The following is a 17,606-nucleotide window of genomic DNA, read 5'->3' as shown; positions in this document are numbered from 1 at the left end:
TTCCATCATAGGATTACCAGTTACGGTTGGTGTCTGGAGAAATAAGCCACCATGTGTAGTGGAGGTCAAGAGGGGCCGAACAACATGTTTTTTGTGCCTATTTCAACTGTTTATCCATTACTTTATGCTAACTGTTTAGACTACCTTGCTCACTTGCTGTTTGGACTACCTTGCTCACTTGCTACCTACTCTCTCAATCCCAACACGTCATGTTCAAGTGTTAAAGCTGACTTAATATGTGGATACATTATTTTAATCAAGTCATACACTTTATTTTTCAAATTATTTGAACCACTCTATAATCTTTCCCCATACCCTCTGGCAACAGCAGTATACACATTGGGACTACACCAAACCTTTTAACTGTTATCCTACTCCTTAACTTTTACAGTTTACCCATTTCCACGATCAGTCACATCTCTCCGGTCACCTGTCGCTAGAAATAAAGTTCTCTCCCACAAGTTGAAATCCCATTGAAACGGCTTAAAGTTCAAAAAGTTACAGCATCCTGAAACCCGAGTTAGCCAGAGTGTAAAGCTTTCTGATGTTCCTCATCCCTCCACTGCAGGGTGATTGAAGATCAGCACATCAAACGAAGGGAGAGGGATATAATGATACAGAATACTGTATAAGTGAAACACTTTAAAACCCCTCATCCTGAACTGTGAAAGGGAAAAAAACAGTTGTGGTGCATGTGTTAATGTACTTTAATTACAGTACACCATGTTGCCTCAGGGGTCACTGACCGAGCAGGTTTTGACATCTGTGTTTGTGTGGACGTCTCTGTCTCCGTGTGTGTGTCAGTAAATGAGAGAAGTGCTCAGAGGCAGGTATAAAAGCAGTCGATTCCACAGTGTGACAGAAAAACAGAAATGTAAGCTGTGAGGTGGTATTAGTTTCTAAGAGTGTCTCCAGTTTGATTTAATTAGCTGGTACTTATTGCATTCTTTGTTAGCGGTGTAATATGACTGACAGTTGGTGCGGCAGGCAGTCTGACTCTGGACTGACTCCAAGTCCATCTTTGCTGTTAGTGTCTGTTCCCAGAATCTGTAACCTGCCTCTTTCAGTCTGTCATCCGTGTGTGTGTGTGTGTGTGTGTGTGTGTGTGTGTGTCACTAAATACACTCCTATCACACCATCCCTGGACATCTGGGGTGTGTCGATACACAGCTGCTAATGGATAAAATACTACGGACAAATCTTCGAAGCTGTTTCTGTAATAAAGAAAAGGGCAGGATGTGGGTGAACCAGTTGGATCGGTTTAACACTGAAAAGAGACAACTACAACTCATGCTATGACCAAACTTTGAGGTATTTCCTCACCGGTACGCCTCATACCATGACTCATTTGGTCCCTGTACACTGGCAGGGAGAGGAGGAAGTGGTATATTCAGATTCTTGGCTAAAAGTGTAGATTCCTAAAAGGATGCATCTTATCCCCTTTTTCATTCATTATGGACAGGATGTCAGTCTGTAGAGTGTCCATTTTGGTAACAGCAGCCTGGCATCTGCAGATGATGTCATTTGAATGGCTTCATAAGCTATAATATTTGCCCCAGGTGAGGAAGAAGCAGCTGCCCCAAGTGAAAGAGTTTAGGTACAGATAGATAGATAGATAGATAGATAGATAGATAGATAGATAGATAGATAGATAGATAGATAGATAGATAGATAGTCTTTATTGAATAGGTACGGTTTCTCACATTTTGTTATTTTAATATCTATACATCAATGTAACTTCTAGTGCTAGTTTGCAGAGACAAAGGATGGCAAGCCTGGTTTTTAGTATAAAAGATGTTATGTTAAGATGGCTCTTTAATGAGAAGATTTTTGTTTTGGAGATATTTATAGAAAATGCATGGCAGCTAAGACAGAGAACAGTGTATCAAAATGGACCTGAATAGTCCACTTATAATTAAAAATAGCCCAATCAGAATTAAAAGAGCTCATGTAACCACCTCTTTGGTAAAAGACTGGCATGAGCCTATTGGGCTGAGAGGGTTGGTGTAAACTTTTGATAATCCATGTAACAGGAAAATATTAGCGATTAATAACCATGTAAACGCTTAATCCGATCGTTAACCGTTGGGTTAAAATAAATATTATACCTTTGACCCACGTGGGGGTAACATTGGGTGACGCTGCTTCCAGGAGGGACAGAAACACGGTAGCAAAACAAAACTGGTCTGTGGCTAATGCGTACGTTTTTTGTTGAAGACCTTAAAATATTGAAGTATTGTTAAAAAAAAAAAAAAAAAAGACTCAATGATCGAAAAGCTCGAAATGAGTTAAACAGGGCCGGAATCCACCGAATCAAATAAAGTTAAACAAAATAAAAAGAAAAATTTAAACCTTCCGTTAGGCTATATATCTGACAAGATTAGATGCTTTACAATGAGCAGAACAGATTACATGCTTTGGGGCAAGTAAACGCACATCTTATCACTTTATCGTATCACTATATTAAGTGTCCATGTAAACAGTTAAGTTGGAATCTCTAATCAGAATGATTTCAATCCGGTTAAAGAAATATTGTACATGTAACCGCAGCTGCCTGAACTGTCAGCTATGGAATTAAATCTACACCTCCCCTGAAGTTTTGAGCACATAAGCTACAAAAAGGAAAGCATGGCTGTTCCCCGTTGAGGTCAGTTGCAGAGGCTACGATTCCTGACTGCTGTGGGCCGCCGCGGGAAGGGAAAGAGGGATGTATCTCGGCAAATGGAGCAAAGAAGAGAGTTAGTGGCAGATGACTGGTGATATAACCACCATTGCTGCAACTGGAGGGTGTCATCTAAGAAGATGTAGCGGGTTGTCACCATAATGGATGAATATTGATAAAAGTATTTTCAGGTTCATATGAAGATGATATGATGTCAAAGCTTTGCAGCATTCAACGTAAACTACTGTAGTCCTGTGACATACTGGCCAAACTGGGGCTGAGCGTCCTAATAAGACTCTAATAATAACACTCTGTGTGTTTGTGAGAAAAAAAAGATTGATAATGTTGGTTCCCAAATGGAAAATAGAGTTTTAAACACACTCTCTGGACGCTGCGTCCTCAGAGGTACTATGTCTTGTTTTGACAGGCAGTACTACTTCAAGCTGTTTCTTGTTGCAGGCCATCTCTTGGCATTTAAAACCCAACTGAGCTCAAGTAACGGCAGCAATAACTTAACTGTTGAGAATGCTTTCAGTGGTAACACGCCTCAAACCTAAAACCTCCACACTGTAACCTTATCTCTCTTATTTGTATCTCTGGTGAATGACGTTTTATACTCACATGTATGATGGATTAATGGGTTTAATCTTGTGATGATCATGAGGATGCGCCTGTGGTCTCCCACACACAAATGCACACGCACACACAAATATGCCAGCAAAAATACACGCACACATTGCCCCCAGATGTTTTTTTGACATGGTCTGCTGTGGCTCCAATACATTTGTTTATCCCTCTGTGCATAGTTAACTCTCCATGCCCTGCACTACAGAGCACTGCACTTTCCGCTGCAACTCTTTTCCATTCACTCCCTAAGTCTCTTGGACTGCCACAGAAACACAATGGATAGACATATTAATCATGGCATCTATGGTAGCAATCACCGCTTTTTCTTGTATACTTTGAAATAAAATGATAATTGCTTTTTAATAGGTGGACATGAGTCTGAAATCACACAATGCTTTGCCAATAGATGCCACTGTGCTTGTCACACATCTGCTCTCTGGCATGAAACAACACCAGCCAACACATATTTCCATGACTGCATTTTCAGACATGCCACGGCAGGTGTTATCAAAGTGCCATCCAAATGAGCATCCAGCGATGCTGTCGTGAACCAGGATGTTTACTATACTCCTGATGCAGCTTTGGGAAAGTTTAATCAGCACACTCTCACAGGTGTTTTCAGTTGCTTACTAATTAAACCTCGCCAGGTCAAGTAACTTGTCCCGCCCTAACAGGTGCAACAAAGACAGCAGGAGACTGAGGGAGCTGTCAATCAAGCCCACAAAGTCCTGAAAAGAATGTAATCAGAAACGTAAGTGCATTAGCACCTGTGTGGGTGGACTAATAGGTGTGTAGGGGCTTTAACTAATTGTTGGTTTGCTGTCACATTTTAAAAGAAAAAGTATTACAACTTGGGTTTTAATTTTGTAGCTCTAGTCGTGGGCCTGTTTTTTATCAGTGTTGGAAATGATGGCGTGAGTTACACAAATGAAAAAGTTTGAATAGAAATGTCTTTTAAAAATCACATCAGTAGCAACTACTCTCCTCGTGTCTTTCTTAATTTCTCCTGCTTGAAATTCACTTCCTTGCTCTTAATGGCTGTGTTTTGCAAACAGCTGCTCTGGGTCACATGCCTTATTAGATTGTTAACACATAATAAGCCCTCGCACTCTCGCACACATCAAAGTCTGGCGATGCAACGTCCCCTTTGTTGTTGCTTCTAACACATATACCATTATTACTTTGCTGGTGTGAGGAGGAGGAGAATTTCTTGGAAGATGTATACACACAGAATACACATGCAAATGGGCACACACACACACAATACATATATGCACTTACATACACACACACACACACACACACACACACACACACACACACACACACACACACACACACACACACACACACACAGCCAAGGCACTGGCATGTCTGAAAAGAGCCCTTTGATGGTGCGGCCCTCACTCCTCATTTGCCGTTTGAGTTGGCATTGGCAGAGTTCTCATGAGGTCCCCTGGCCCCTGCGCGTGCGTGCGCACACACACACGCACACACACACACACACACACACACACACACACACACACACACACACACACACACACAGCCCTGAAAGCTTCATGGAGCCTGCAGGGAGTCAAACTGCTCTCACCTGTTGTCTCTGGCAGCCTAAGAGGGGACGATTAGCGCCCAGCACTGACAATATGCTCTTTGTTCCCCTCTTTCTCTCACTCTCCCTCTCTGCCATCTCATACTTGCAGTCTGTCACTTCTGCCACTGCTCACTTCTCCCTCTGCCCAGCCTTCTGTCTTCCTCTGTTTCTACTTCTCAATGTCTCTCTGTCACTCCTTGTCTATGCATCCATCTAGCTCGCTTACTATTTCTGTCTCCCTCCCCTCTTTCTCTCGCTCTCTCTGTTTCTATCCGCCTCTAATGCCCTTGTGGCTATGAAAGCAGTGTGTGGAAAACAGTTGAGCACTTTATCACAGATCATCGAGGTAATCCCTTGCAAATACGCTCCGTGATGGCGCTGCGCACATGTCCTGCAGAGGTCTTGTCACTGGACCAATCACAGCGTCCAAGGCCAGATTTAACTAATTTAGCTTTGCACTGATATCAAGAATTGGAGGTCAAATGTTTTAAACATTTGTATCGACGTACAGGATGAATCAAGCTCCAGAGAAATGTGCAGTTCGCAGCACATGTTCCATCTGAATGTGTTAGCATGTATTAGTGTCATCCTTGACTGGCATCTGTGGGTGAGAGGGTGTAACAGCGGTACGTGTGTCCCAGCACAAAGGCCGCAAACAGCCCTGGTGTGACATTTCTACAGGCTGGGTCACAGATGTACAGCTGTATAAAGTGGCCTTTATGACCAGAGGGGAAGACCTCTGTGAGATCTGGGAAAGTCATGCTAGCGTTCCTCTGTACATTGAAAACATGGTGGACAACATTGGGGGGGTGGGCGAGGTGCAGAAAGGAAAGGCGTGTCTTTAAGCTCAGTATCAGCTACACTTAAAAATGAAAATAGCATTCTTAAGAGGCTCCTTGGTTTCAGTTGGTGTTAAAGGAGAGAGAAATCCACCCTAAAGTACAGTTATATTATCTATTAGGAGCAAATACATTACATTGTTTAATCCATTTAGTTTGGTAGTATATTTATTATAATTCCTGCGCATAATAACTGGTCCAATGTAATGTGATATTTCCAGTACAAATACAATACATTTTAACAGAAAAAGCTGTAACATCAATGTGGATGAGTTTTCTGACAATTTAAGGGACAAGAAAACTCACAAGCACTTCAACTTCTTTCAGTATTCCACTTGAAATAGTGGAAATACTGAAATAAGTTTAAGTGGCAGTTGAAATGGAGGGGTGAAAGAAGTCTTGGTTTAGGTGAAAGTCTGAGCAAAGTTGGAGTGTCAGTTTCATTGAAATTGAAGTCAAATTACAGAAGATTTAGTTGAACTTTAAGCACTGAAAGCAATTGAAATGTCAGTCAAATTGTAAGTTATCTGGATGTGTCAGGTGAAGTGGAAGTCCTGAAAATAAAGTAGTGTCAGTTGAGCTGTATAATCTGAAAGGTAGATATTGAAGTGTAAGGCAGATGGAGTAAATTGTCTATGAATATATGATGTATAACATAAATAGAGACAGATTCTTTGTCAATCAAAGGAACATTTGAGCTTATTATGTGAACAATATCACAAGTTTGACTCACAGGGATTTATTATCTGTACATCATGTGACATGCTCTATCTCTAGACCTTTGCTATGCATAAGGAAAACTCAACAACAAAAAGATGTTGTATATACAGAGTAGACAGAAGTGTCGGTGGTAGAATTACAATATGAAGAAGCAAAAATGACAATATTAGGTAAACATACAATGGACCTTTTTCACAGCAGACATTTTGACTTGTCATAGTAGGAAAAGCGCAGCTGAAATTGATAGTAAGCTATTTCAGTGAGTCAGCATGCACAATACCAGGGCCTCTCCTAAGTGGAATGCAGCCATCATTGATGGTTTTGAATACACCTGTGCTTTTCCTACTATGACATGTCAACATGGCTGCGGCGACGAAGGTCTATGATGTATTAAATGTTGTAAAAATTCACTGAGAATTTCTGCTCAGTGTCTATAGCTACCGGTAGACATTGTGCATGAGGTTGGGAGCAGCAAACCCACCAATCAGCCCAAATAAATGATTTGTTTATCTGACATACGTCCCTTATCACACCTGCTGATACTGTGTTTCTTTTCACCTGACCAGTGTGCAAACACAACGGGCTGTGCATGTACAATCTACACACAACTGAACAATGACTTTAGTGTGATTGAGAAGGGAAAGGTAAAACAGTAAATATGTAAATTTTGCATACTCTAGCCACATTTAGCATTCATAACCAGACTAATTTATAGTCAAGTCAAGGTAATTTATTCATAGAGCACATTTAAAAACAACCAAGCTGTGCTTTACAGAGAAATTATAACATACTTAGATAATTAAAATGAAAAAAGATACAGTAAATGTATCAGATATAGAAACCCACCATTAGTCAACAGAAACACTTACTCACGTAACTTCCCTCTTGTTTCTGTTGGCCCCTCTGAAACGGTGGCACAGTGACTTGATTTGAGTTGGCAGATGAGTTCTGTCTTCTACTGGGCTGTAGTTCATTCTTATGAACCGTCCCTGACAACATGCTATAAAATGTGAAGTAGGATGTCATTTTACCTGACCACGATGCCTTTTTCAACTCTGAGCTGAAGTGACGACCCCAGAAATGCTGGCAGTATAAAATCACATCTGAGCCAAACTCTCTCTGTAGTTCTTCACCATCCATTGAAGTCTAAACTCATTTGGAGATGACAGAATAAACTTGGCTGCTTCAGCTGACTGCAGAGAGCATTGGCTTTTGTATTGCTTTTGTAAGTCTTGTCAAAGATCCTGCTACCAATTTGATTAATAAATGGAAATAAGTTTCAAAATCAGTCAAGTGTTGTCCTTTAAATGAAGCGTGCCTCAGGGCTGCCGGGCTCTGGGAACATCAAACTGTTGTAGGTGTGGAGACAGTAGGGCTCATGACTATTGAAACGCATCAACAGGGTTCCTGTGGCGCTTAAACCATCTGTTGAGTCTGTTTTCCACAGTGAATTATCTGATGGCCGATGGGTTAGGGTTAGGTGCCTTCAAGTCAACGGTCGCAGCGTTGCCTGGAAGGAGACGTTGGGGGCTTAAAACACCATTGATCACTTTCTGCTGTCGCCTACAAACTGCAATGCACAGTGTTTGTCAGTCAACATCAGCTGTCTCATACAGTTTTGGGCTAAGCCATGTCAGTTGCACAGAACAGGCATATTGGTCATTACTGCGTCTGGTGTTTGTGTGATGGACTGTAGAGTGGAGACAGCAGTGGAAGTAGTAGCAGCTCAGACCTGCTCAGTAACCAATACTGCCCTAGTGAGCTCTTAGGAATACAGCCATTGCTGTGCTTTAGGGCTTCACTTATGGGCCATGACAGATTGAGTCCCCCCTATGGATTGGGGCCTCTCTGCACTCTGGAGCTTTATTAGACTTCAGTATGCCTTCCTGTGGAACCATGTCGCCCAGCATGACCTGGATCGCTCCGGCCCCTGATTGGCCAGGAGCCCCCTAGCTATGGGCCACGATGCTCTCAGACACGTGCTGTAAATCACGAGGGCCAAACCATTCAGACGTGTGCTGTAAATCAACAGGCCGGAACATTGACACCCAGGGAAGCTAATACTCTCCTGTCGGTGAACATGCATCATAACTCACATCTGCTTAACCTGGAAAGGGACAGCGCTTCATTTGAAGGGGAGCAAGCGTGCAACTCTTGGATGAAAATCTTGAGCCAAACTGAAAAGTTACATTACCTTATATGCACTAACTCGTCTTTTATGACCCTGCCCCCTTCCTAGCAATGTTAAAAAAAAAAAATAATAGCTTTCAGAATACATGGCTATCTTTTAGAAATTCACATATAATATTCATGTTTTCTCAATCCTGGAGACACAAGCTTCTCGGTCCAACAGCTGTTAGATGATGCATTCTTGTTAACAGGATTTATGTGGAGAAGTAAGAGCAATCAATATTTTAGCTCATCTTCCATTCCACTGTTGAAGCTGAGAGAGTTTGCTATGCTGGCTGGAGCTTTATAGGATCAAGAACACAGAGAAGTACATTATTGAATGTTGACAGGCTAAGCTCTGGTTGATTAATGCCCTGCACAGTGGCAGCTTTCCCAAAATCATATCACCACACTGACATGCTGAGACAGTATGTACAGAGAGAGAGAATGTATTCACCCATATGCTTAATGGGAGTGCAAATTGCTCTGGCCTGAATTAACCCAGATTTAGTGAATATTAACAACTCTGCCCTATAAAGTCAGAAAGTCAAGATTAAATAATATGTGAGTTTAGCCTGCACTGTTAATATACTGTAGATGATGAGGATGAGGAGAATTGCATGTACATAGGGAAGCCTCCCAGCAAACTTGCAGTTCAAGACACTGACGGGCGAATTTACAAAAGGGTTGTGCGGCTTTTGCGGCCTTTAAACCTCCACAGTCTGAAGGTGTGCATTTGAAAACACCAGCAGCACTGACAGACTGGGATATTAAATTCCAAATACGGTCTCTCCCTCTCAAGTTTAAATTCCTTTCCCTGAAGTTTTGAGGAATTCCTCTGCACCTCGTCGGTCAGGACTTGCGGTCTGAAAATGTTTTTTTCCCCTTTCTCTGTCATTGTTCTGCCTACTGTGTTCTTGGACACATGGTTAATTGTAATCGGCTGCAGGTAATCAGCTGCAAAACTTTCTGGCCGTGTTTGCACTGAAAATGTCATTAGCACAATATCTTTTGTGAATCTGACCTTGAGACGGGGTAGATAGAGGAATGATGTGCAAATGGTGCCATCAGCAGCTGCAATCCATTCTTTGTGAATTTTCTCGTGAGTCTTTAGCCATACTAGAAATACAAAGCCAAAGTCGTGATGTCATGTTCGGGCTAGCCTCTGTTCCACTGGCTTATGCAATCTCTCAATCAGCATTTCTTTCATCTGTCTTTTTGGGGGAAAAAATCCTGTTCCTAAGGTTTACTTTCTAAGACAAAGCAGCATCTACTACAGCTGTTGCCATTACAAAGTCAAACCATTACTTGGTGTGCACAGAAAAAAACGATGGCTCCCCGCGGGTGCTTGCGTCATTGTAACGTGGTTTCGCCCATATCTATAAGTGTATGTTTTCAAAGTTTCTAAATGTAATCTGATGTCTAAAAAGCTTCACAGCTTCACTCCTCGCTGTCCTGCTGTTACATTACAGTCATGACTGAACTGTGAACCCTCAACTTACCCAAGGACTCGCCTCTTCCGTCGAGCCGTGACGTTTAGCCTGCAAAGGTCAAGAGCTTTTGGGAAATGGTGTTTTAAAAAAAAAAAAAAAAATATATATATATATATATATATATATATATAAATCGTCCTTTGTCACAACACCACCTCATGCAAAGGCGGATGAAGTAGTGGAGCACCGAAAATGTATACACAGGGATTTTTAAGAAGCTTGACAGAAAGCTAAAGAAGTGCAAAAAAAGTGTTGTTTATTAACCAAAAACATACATAATCAAAAAATATATATACCTTACAGCAAGCTGCCAACCTTTTGTCCTGAAGTCACTTTTTAATCTCAGCCTCACCTAACTGGAACCTACCACCTGTACAGGTAAGTATAGAGTGAGCTAATCTGAAAGAGCAACATTTGGAAAATACCATTAGCTTCACATAGATCAGTTACTGCTAACATTACCATTTCTAAATATGGGCACCCACGACAATAATGATCCCAAATATTATAAAAATGTAATTTACTGCAGAACTATCTTACCTATTCTCTTTTCGCCTTAGGAGTGGCCAGCCCCTCCCTGCTGAGAGGACCTAATCAGGCATACCTGCATGCATTCTCCTTGATTGACCAGCTGATCTACATCATAAGCAGAACCATAACAAAAATACTATGAACCCATAAACCAACTAAATGGCCTATGTTATTTTGTACACAACAAATGATAATTTATCGAATAAACTGAAACATAATACTGAAATTAAGGATTAAGCAGACACAGATCACTGTTGATTTTGAGAACAGGGCCTAGTGAAAAGGGAGAAAGGCAGTTTTGTTTTTTTAACATCCAAACATATGGAGCGAGCCACACAGCATGGTCCAAGGCTGTATTTTTAGTTATTAGTGTTTTTACAAATACTTTTACTATATACATCCCTCTGTAATTATTATAAATAATTATACAAATTAAATATCTTTTCTTCTTTTTCAGGTTACAGGGATCTAGGATCATTGGCCAAAAATCAATCTAAAACTATATTGGCTGAAACATTTTTATTTAGTTTAATTCAATTTAGCATGTTGATTGAGCAAACAATATATTTTTTTTTGGAACTCAGTTCTTCAGTGTTTAAAGTTTTTAGTCAGAGAGAGAGTCCTATGTCCTATGTCTGTTTTCTTCCTGCCTTTTCCGCTTGCCCATATCTCTCCCTCCTCCACATGTCGAAACCATTCAAGGTTTTTCTTTTATGCCCACTGCACAGAGGAGGTTGTTATGAGTCAGAGTTACCAACTGGAAACCTGAACATCAGTGTTTTAGATCTTTATTATCTCGGAGATCAGTTTTCTGCTGTACAGTTTGGCATAGGGGGGCTTTATCTAACATCATCCTCCGTACAGTGCCTCAGTGTTGATGAGGGCATGAGGTGACCCAACACACACACACACAAACAGACACACGCACACACACACACACACACACACACACACACACAGTCAAGTTAAAACCTCTATTATCTGCATAGGACTGTTGTAATTACCACCTGATTAAATGTGAATGAATTCTAAATGGTGCTAAGGGTCACTGCTCAGACAAGTCACCCCAGATAAAGACACCTCCTGTATTTCTGCTACTTGGGACACATTTACAGAAAAAAAAAAAAAAAACTTGTGTAGCTGCTGTGTCAGAGTGGCTTCCTCTTCTCTGATGCTGGCCGGGTGTTATTTGTTCCACTAGCATGAAAGATGAATGAAGCAAGGTCGCTGGCAGATAGTTTTTAAAATTCAACAGTCCAGACTCTAAATGCATGGAAACGTCTGCTCTGTTGCATAAAAGGTTTCTGGAGGTGTATCTGGTTGGAAATCCTGTACAAGGATCCAACTGTAGCTGTGATTGTCAATAGTTCCCTTTTATAAATGAGCTGAGTAATTATACCACATTATATGTGGGTTTTTTACTTATTCCACAAAAATACAAACGTTCTCATTGGAAATAAAAATAAAAATTGGAAAGGGTTTAGCCAAATGTAAACTTAATGTGTGATTTTTGGAAGTTTATATTTTTGAAAGACGGGGGTAAGGTGAGATTGGATTAAAATATCAAATAGGGTTTTGGGCCGATTACAAAAGAAACAAGACTTTTATACGTCCTCTTCAGCAAACCAGAGTAGGCTGTGTCCATTGGCGGCTGGTGAATGTGCGCTCTATGTCCTGACAGACAGAAGAATGAAATACTTTATTACCTCTGTGCAGGGCTGCCAATCATTATAGGTATCCCTCACACTGCTGCAAAAACAACCACAATTTATTAAGATATGTAGTTCCCGTTGCACATTTATTCATTGTTGTCCTCGTACAATAGTGCATACAGTATTCCTGCAGTGAACCATAAAGTCCCTGTACACAGAGAGGATTTAGTAATGTTATCACGCACTGCTGTCATTTTATCCCTCAGAGAAAATCCACATCGTCCCATCTTTTTCACCTCTTTAGTGAGAGTTCAACCATCTCCACACTCCACCCACTCCCAGTGTCACTCTCCCAATCTGACTCAAATCCCAGCTGATCCCGTTTTATCACCAGGATCGCAACCAGAAAGAATCCTGGAGCCAGCTCCTATCTGATGGTTTTGGTCCCTGCCTTTCCTCTGACTTTCATTCCCAGGGTTGATAAGCATCAAATACTATATCCACCTCATAGCTATACACAGCAAAATAGATTGTTGTTCAGTCCAATCCAAAATGACCCAATCGTATCTTAGCGTCTTTAGCAGAGTTTGCTCAGTTGTCATGGAGAGGGATCTGTTGACTTGCAAACGCTGTCATGAGTTAGCTTTACTTCCGTGTTGGCTTATAAGTTAAGCATAAAAGTACATTCTTCACCTTGTATATAGTAGTTTGTCAAATCAATCCAAACTTGAGGTCCACATAGTAGCTAGTAAGCTCCACTTTGAGTCCAGACTGTACAGTCCAACTATTTGGTTGAGGTTGACTGTTGGTAAGATACAGGACATCGGTACCGTCTCAAAGTTTAGCCAATCGTCCACCACCTTGCAATTCATGAGGCACAGTAAATTTGCTGTTTTTGCTTCTGTAGACGTGGCTTTTTCAAGTTTATTTTTTATTTTTTTCCAAGGAATGATTCAAGACCTCAACACAAAACCTCAACGCCAGACTAGTATAGCACTAATATCCTGAAATAAAGAAAGGTTTACAACCAACAACTCTTGTATATTTTCAAAGCCTGTAGCTACTTTGCTCTATTACTGGAAGCTGTTGCCGCTGAAGGATCCACAGAGGTAACATCACTCTCCTCAGGGGCCTGTACTTGCCTCGCTGTACTGCTGTTGGCACAGGGGCAGTAAGGGGATCCACAGGCTATCAGCAGACCATCAGTATCAACCAGGGTATCTGTGTCATCTCTGGCATGTTCCAACCCAGGAGCCAGATTCTGTATCTCCTTCCATTACTCCATCGCTAAATCAAAGATGAAAGATAGCAGACAGCCCACCATCGAAGAAGAGAAGCAATCTCCTTCATTTGAGTTTTGCAATTAAGTCATTGTTTAATCTCTGGCTTTGCACGGCGTTTCCACATGCCACCCGAATTCCATAACAGTGCTGCTTTATGCTGCAACATACCCTGCCAACACTTATCATATCAGCACATGCGACTGGCGGGAGTTTGTGAACCTCACATTTTCAGGCACGCTCAAACACAAACTGTAGCTCAGTCACTCACTTTGTCAGATGGCATTGGTCTGGTCTTGCATAAAACAAAAACCTCGAAATCTTAGACAAGTATCAGAACAAGGCAGAACTCTGTCTAGCCTGCACACACCCCCCCCCCCCCCCCATACACACATACCGCCCGCTGACCCCCACCACCATATGCCAAAAATTATCATACAAGTTTCTCTTTGTATCCATATTTAAACATGATGGAGAAGAATTGGGCCTTTATATGAGTGGGAGGTTGTGTGTTTATCCAGCAGCGCCAGCACCAGGAAACAAGAGAAAGCCCCCATTGCTGCTGGTGGAAGCAGGAAAGGTTCGGAGACTGCGGGGCTGGCGGTAGGAGAGGTGAATGGAGACAGGAAGAGAGAGAGAGGAGGAGAAAGAAACTCTTTGAATGACAGTCATTTAGGAACCTGGACTTTTTATGATTTTCCTGCTTTTGGGAAAACATACAGACTTCTGGGTATAGCACTTGGGACAAACTCAAAGACGTCTTTTACCATCAAAAAGTTTTGCGTGTGTGCATGGGTGTGTGCGTACCCTCCACATCTTTGCATAAGCAATATGTACAGTAAGTATAACATTCGTCAAACAAATCTTACAGTGGAACTGACGTTAGAATTCTCCTTACTTTTTGTGTAATGCCTAGTTCACACCACATGACTTTAGCCCTGATTTCCCACTTTTTTAGAGCTTCCCGACAAAAGCCTCAGATCAGAGGCAAGTCGGCATTGGCTAGGCGCTTGCAAATTGGCACTCAAGCGCTGTGGGTGAACTCTTCAGAGACTAAAGAGTAAAGAGTGTTGAGTATCACACAATAGCAACGGCTAATAATGTCATGCCCATAGCAACGTAGTCAGCCCTATGTTCCCTCAAGGAATGTGACCTTGTATTCATCTTGGTTTAGGGGTTAGGGTTGAGGGAACATAGCACATAGCTCCCACAGCAAGCTAACTGCGTGCTAGTTCGTTGGAAGTAAAATGATATTGCTAACTATTTTCAGAGCCTGCCCAAATAGAAATTGCACTGATACAAGTACATAAAAGAACAAAAAACATGAAAACTGAAATTCCTTCTTTCTGGCAAAACAGCCCAAACTGTTTGTTTTTTAAGCTTACACCATAGCTGTAAAAAATTATTTATTTATTTATTTATTTTTTTTTTTTAAGAATATTTTTGGGGCATTTTAGGCCTTTATTTGTAAAGGTCAGCTTAGACTTGAAAGTGCATATGGGCTCCCGCTCTACCAGGTGAGCTAACCAGGGTCCCAACATTTTGTTTTATTAGACCCCGTTTCTTCAGGCATCACAAGTTCTGGAAACCCAGCAAAAGTGTTAATGTCATCGTTGCAGTGAAGAAGCTTTAAGATGCCATCCTCAAAATAAGCTGTACATTTTGTGCCATTTCCTTTCTGTCTTGAGAAAATAAAACCTTCAAGATGTTTTTAGTGTCATAGCCTCTTAAAGCCATGAAACTGAAATATTCTGAAACTCGTGCCAGCAAATTATTAAGAAGGGAACAAAGTGCAGGAATGCGAGGGTTTGTAAATGGTCCTACTGATGGATCTGTGTTTTCACCCGTGTCAAAACAGAGCCAGGATTGAATAGGCCTCCTCATGACCCCCTGGCCTTGGTTCCATGTTTAGGCCGCTCGGGAAAGCCTGAGGTTTGGAGGCTTCCAACCACAACGACCTTCTCGCTCCTTTCACTTTATTTTTGGAGCTTTTTTATTCCGAAATGAGGCACTGGATAAATTATGTTGAGTATGAAGGGCCCCCTTGTTCACGTAGAATAATAAAGAAAGGATACCCTGGTGGAGGACTTTGCAATAATTTTGCCTGTCTGGGCTAAAGAGTTGGCTGAGTGAGCAGAGAGAAGAGAGAGAGAGCAGGGCAGAGCCTGTCTCATTTCCTCCATGATGGATGAGCCTATTAGCTGTCGAGTGTTAGCACAGGTTTAGCCTTACACCTCTCCACACACACACACACACACACACACACAATGGCAAGAGGAACTGCTAAAGATGAGATGACAAGATCAAGTTTGGAAAAAGGTTTCATTTCAGTCAAGCAACCTGCATATATTCTGTTTGGAACCAATCCATGAGAAGTCTAAGCATATCAAGGGGGTAAGCGAGCCTCCGCAAAGCGTACCTCCTTTGGCGCCATTTTGATGCTAACAAGTCATCACCTCCCGTTAGCATTCCATTGACTGCCATTCATTTTGGCGCCACTTCGACAGCGAATAACTTTACATCTGAAGAGTTTAAAGACTTCATTTGTCCATTGTTTATTTCTAAAGAAACACAACAATGTATAAAAGGCTCCATTACCTTGTATCTCACGTTATGGCTGCGTAGCAAAGTTTTTGTAAAAATAGGTTGTGTCACAATGTCATAACCACGCGACTTACTGTCGCACAGTAGAGAAATTACCGTATAGTACAGGAGGAGCTCGCAGACAGTTTCAACTCACATTAGCTGTTTAAGTTTAATTACTAATGTTAACTAGCATTTTAGTTAGCAATAATTAGCCTGTGCCCATGTTATCTTCTTACATATACCTACGCTCTCCGTCTCTGCAAGATTGGGAATGATTGAGATTTCTCTTGGCACAGCTACCAGAAGACTTACAACTTTCAGACAGGTTGCTCAAGTCACATTTATGTCTTCGAGCTCAGTTGGAGGCTGCTCAGTAACTATCACCGGAAAAGTGCTTCTAATATCCTTCACTGGTCTCCGTCCAGAGCAACGGGATCTGTTGGTCCATTTCATATATGTCAATGGTCCATGTACACAAAGAAAAGGAGGGTGGTGGGACAGGTGACATGAGGGCTGATGAGGAACAGGTGAAACACATCAGTGCGGGGCAGACAATCACAAAGGTGGGAAAACACACAAGGCAGGAAGTCAAACAAGACATGACACATGAGAAGAACCTACAAAAAAAACAGGAAATAAAACAAAACCCAGGCTCATGACAGTGTGACCAAATCTTAGACAGTAAGCTGGATTAAGCATCAAGGTCCACTTACTTACTTGCAATCATCATTTTATCTGTAGCACCTTTTGAGACTTGTTGTTATGTAATTAGAATAACTAGCTCGCATGTCAACAGATTCATCTCCGTGACAACTGAACTACATCAGCTGATGAAGCCCATGTCATATGGTTGGGAACCCCGGAAGAAGAACACATTAGCACATTCATAGGGACAAATGCACATGTGCTAACATCCCACTCATCCACACACAAACACACACACCTCTACATTAACACACACACACACACACACACACACACACACACACACACACACACACACCAGAGAAGAGTCCACCTGATTCCCTCATCCATCGACAGATTATAAATAGGACTCGTTTGACGTACCAGTGCTGAGGCTTACAGGGTGGGCAGATGGAGGGAGGGTGGGGGGTGATGTAGGGTCAAAGATATCCCTGTGCTTGTCCTCTAACCGCTCTCACTCTCTATATAACCCCCCTTCACTCTGCTGCCAGCTCTCTTGTACATGCAACTCTTTTCTTTCTTTCTTTCTTTCTTTCTTTCTTTCTTTCTTTCTTTCTTTCTTTCTTTCTTTCTTTCTTCTCTATCTCACCATGTGTCCTCCCTCACTCACTCTGTGTAGCATGTGTCACTCACACTCTCTCTGGCATGCACTCTGTCCCTAATGCTTTCTCTCTCTCTCTCTCTCTCTCTCTCTCTCTCTCTCTCTCTCTCTCTCATTCTCTCTCTCTCTCTCTCTCTCTCTCTCTCT

Source organism: Perca flavescens, chromosome 3, assembly GCF_004354835.1.
Source record: "Perca flavescens isolate YP-PL-M2 chromosome 3, PFLA_1.0, whole genome shotgun sequence".
Lineage (NCBI taxonomy): Eukaryota > Metazoa > Chordata > Actinopteri > Perciformes > Percidae > Perca > Perca flavescens.
The sequence above is the reverse complement of the archived record's forward strand: the minus strand, read 5'-3'. Positions refer to the sequence as shown.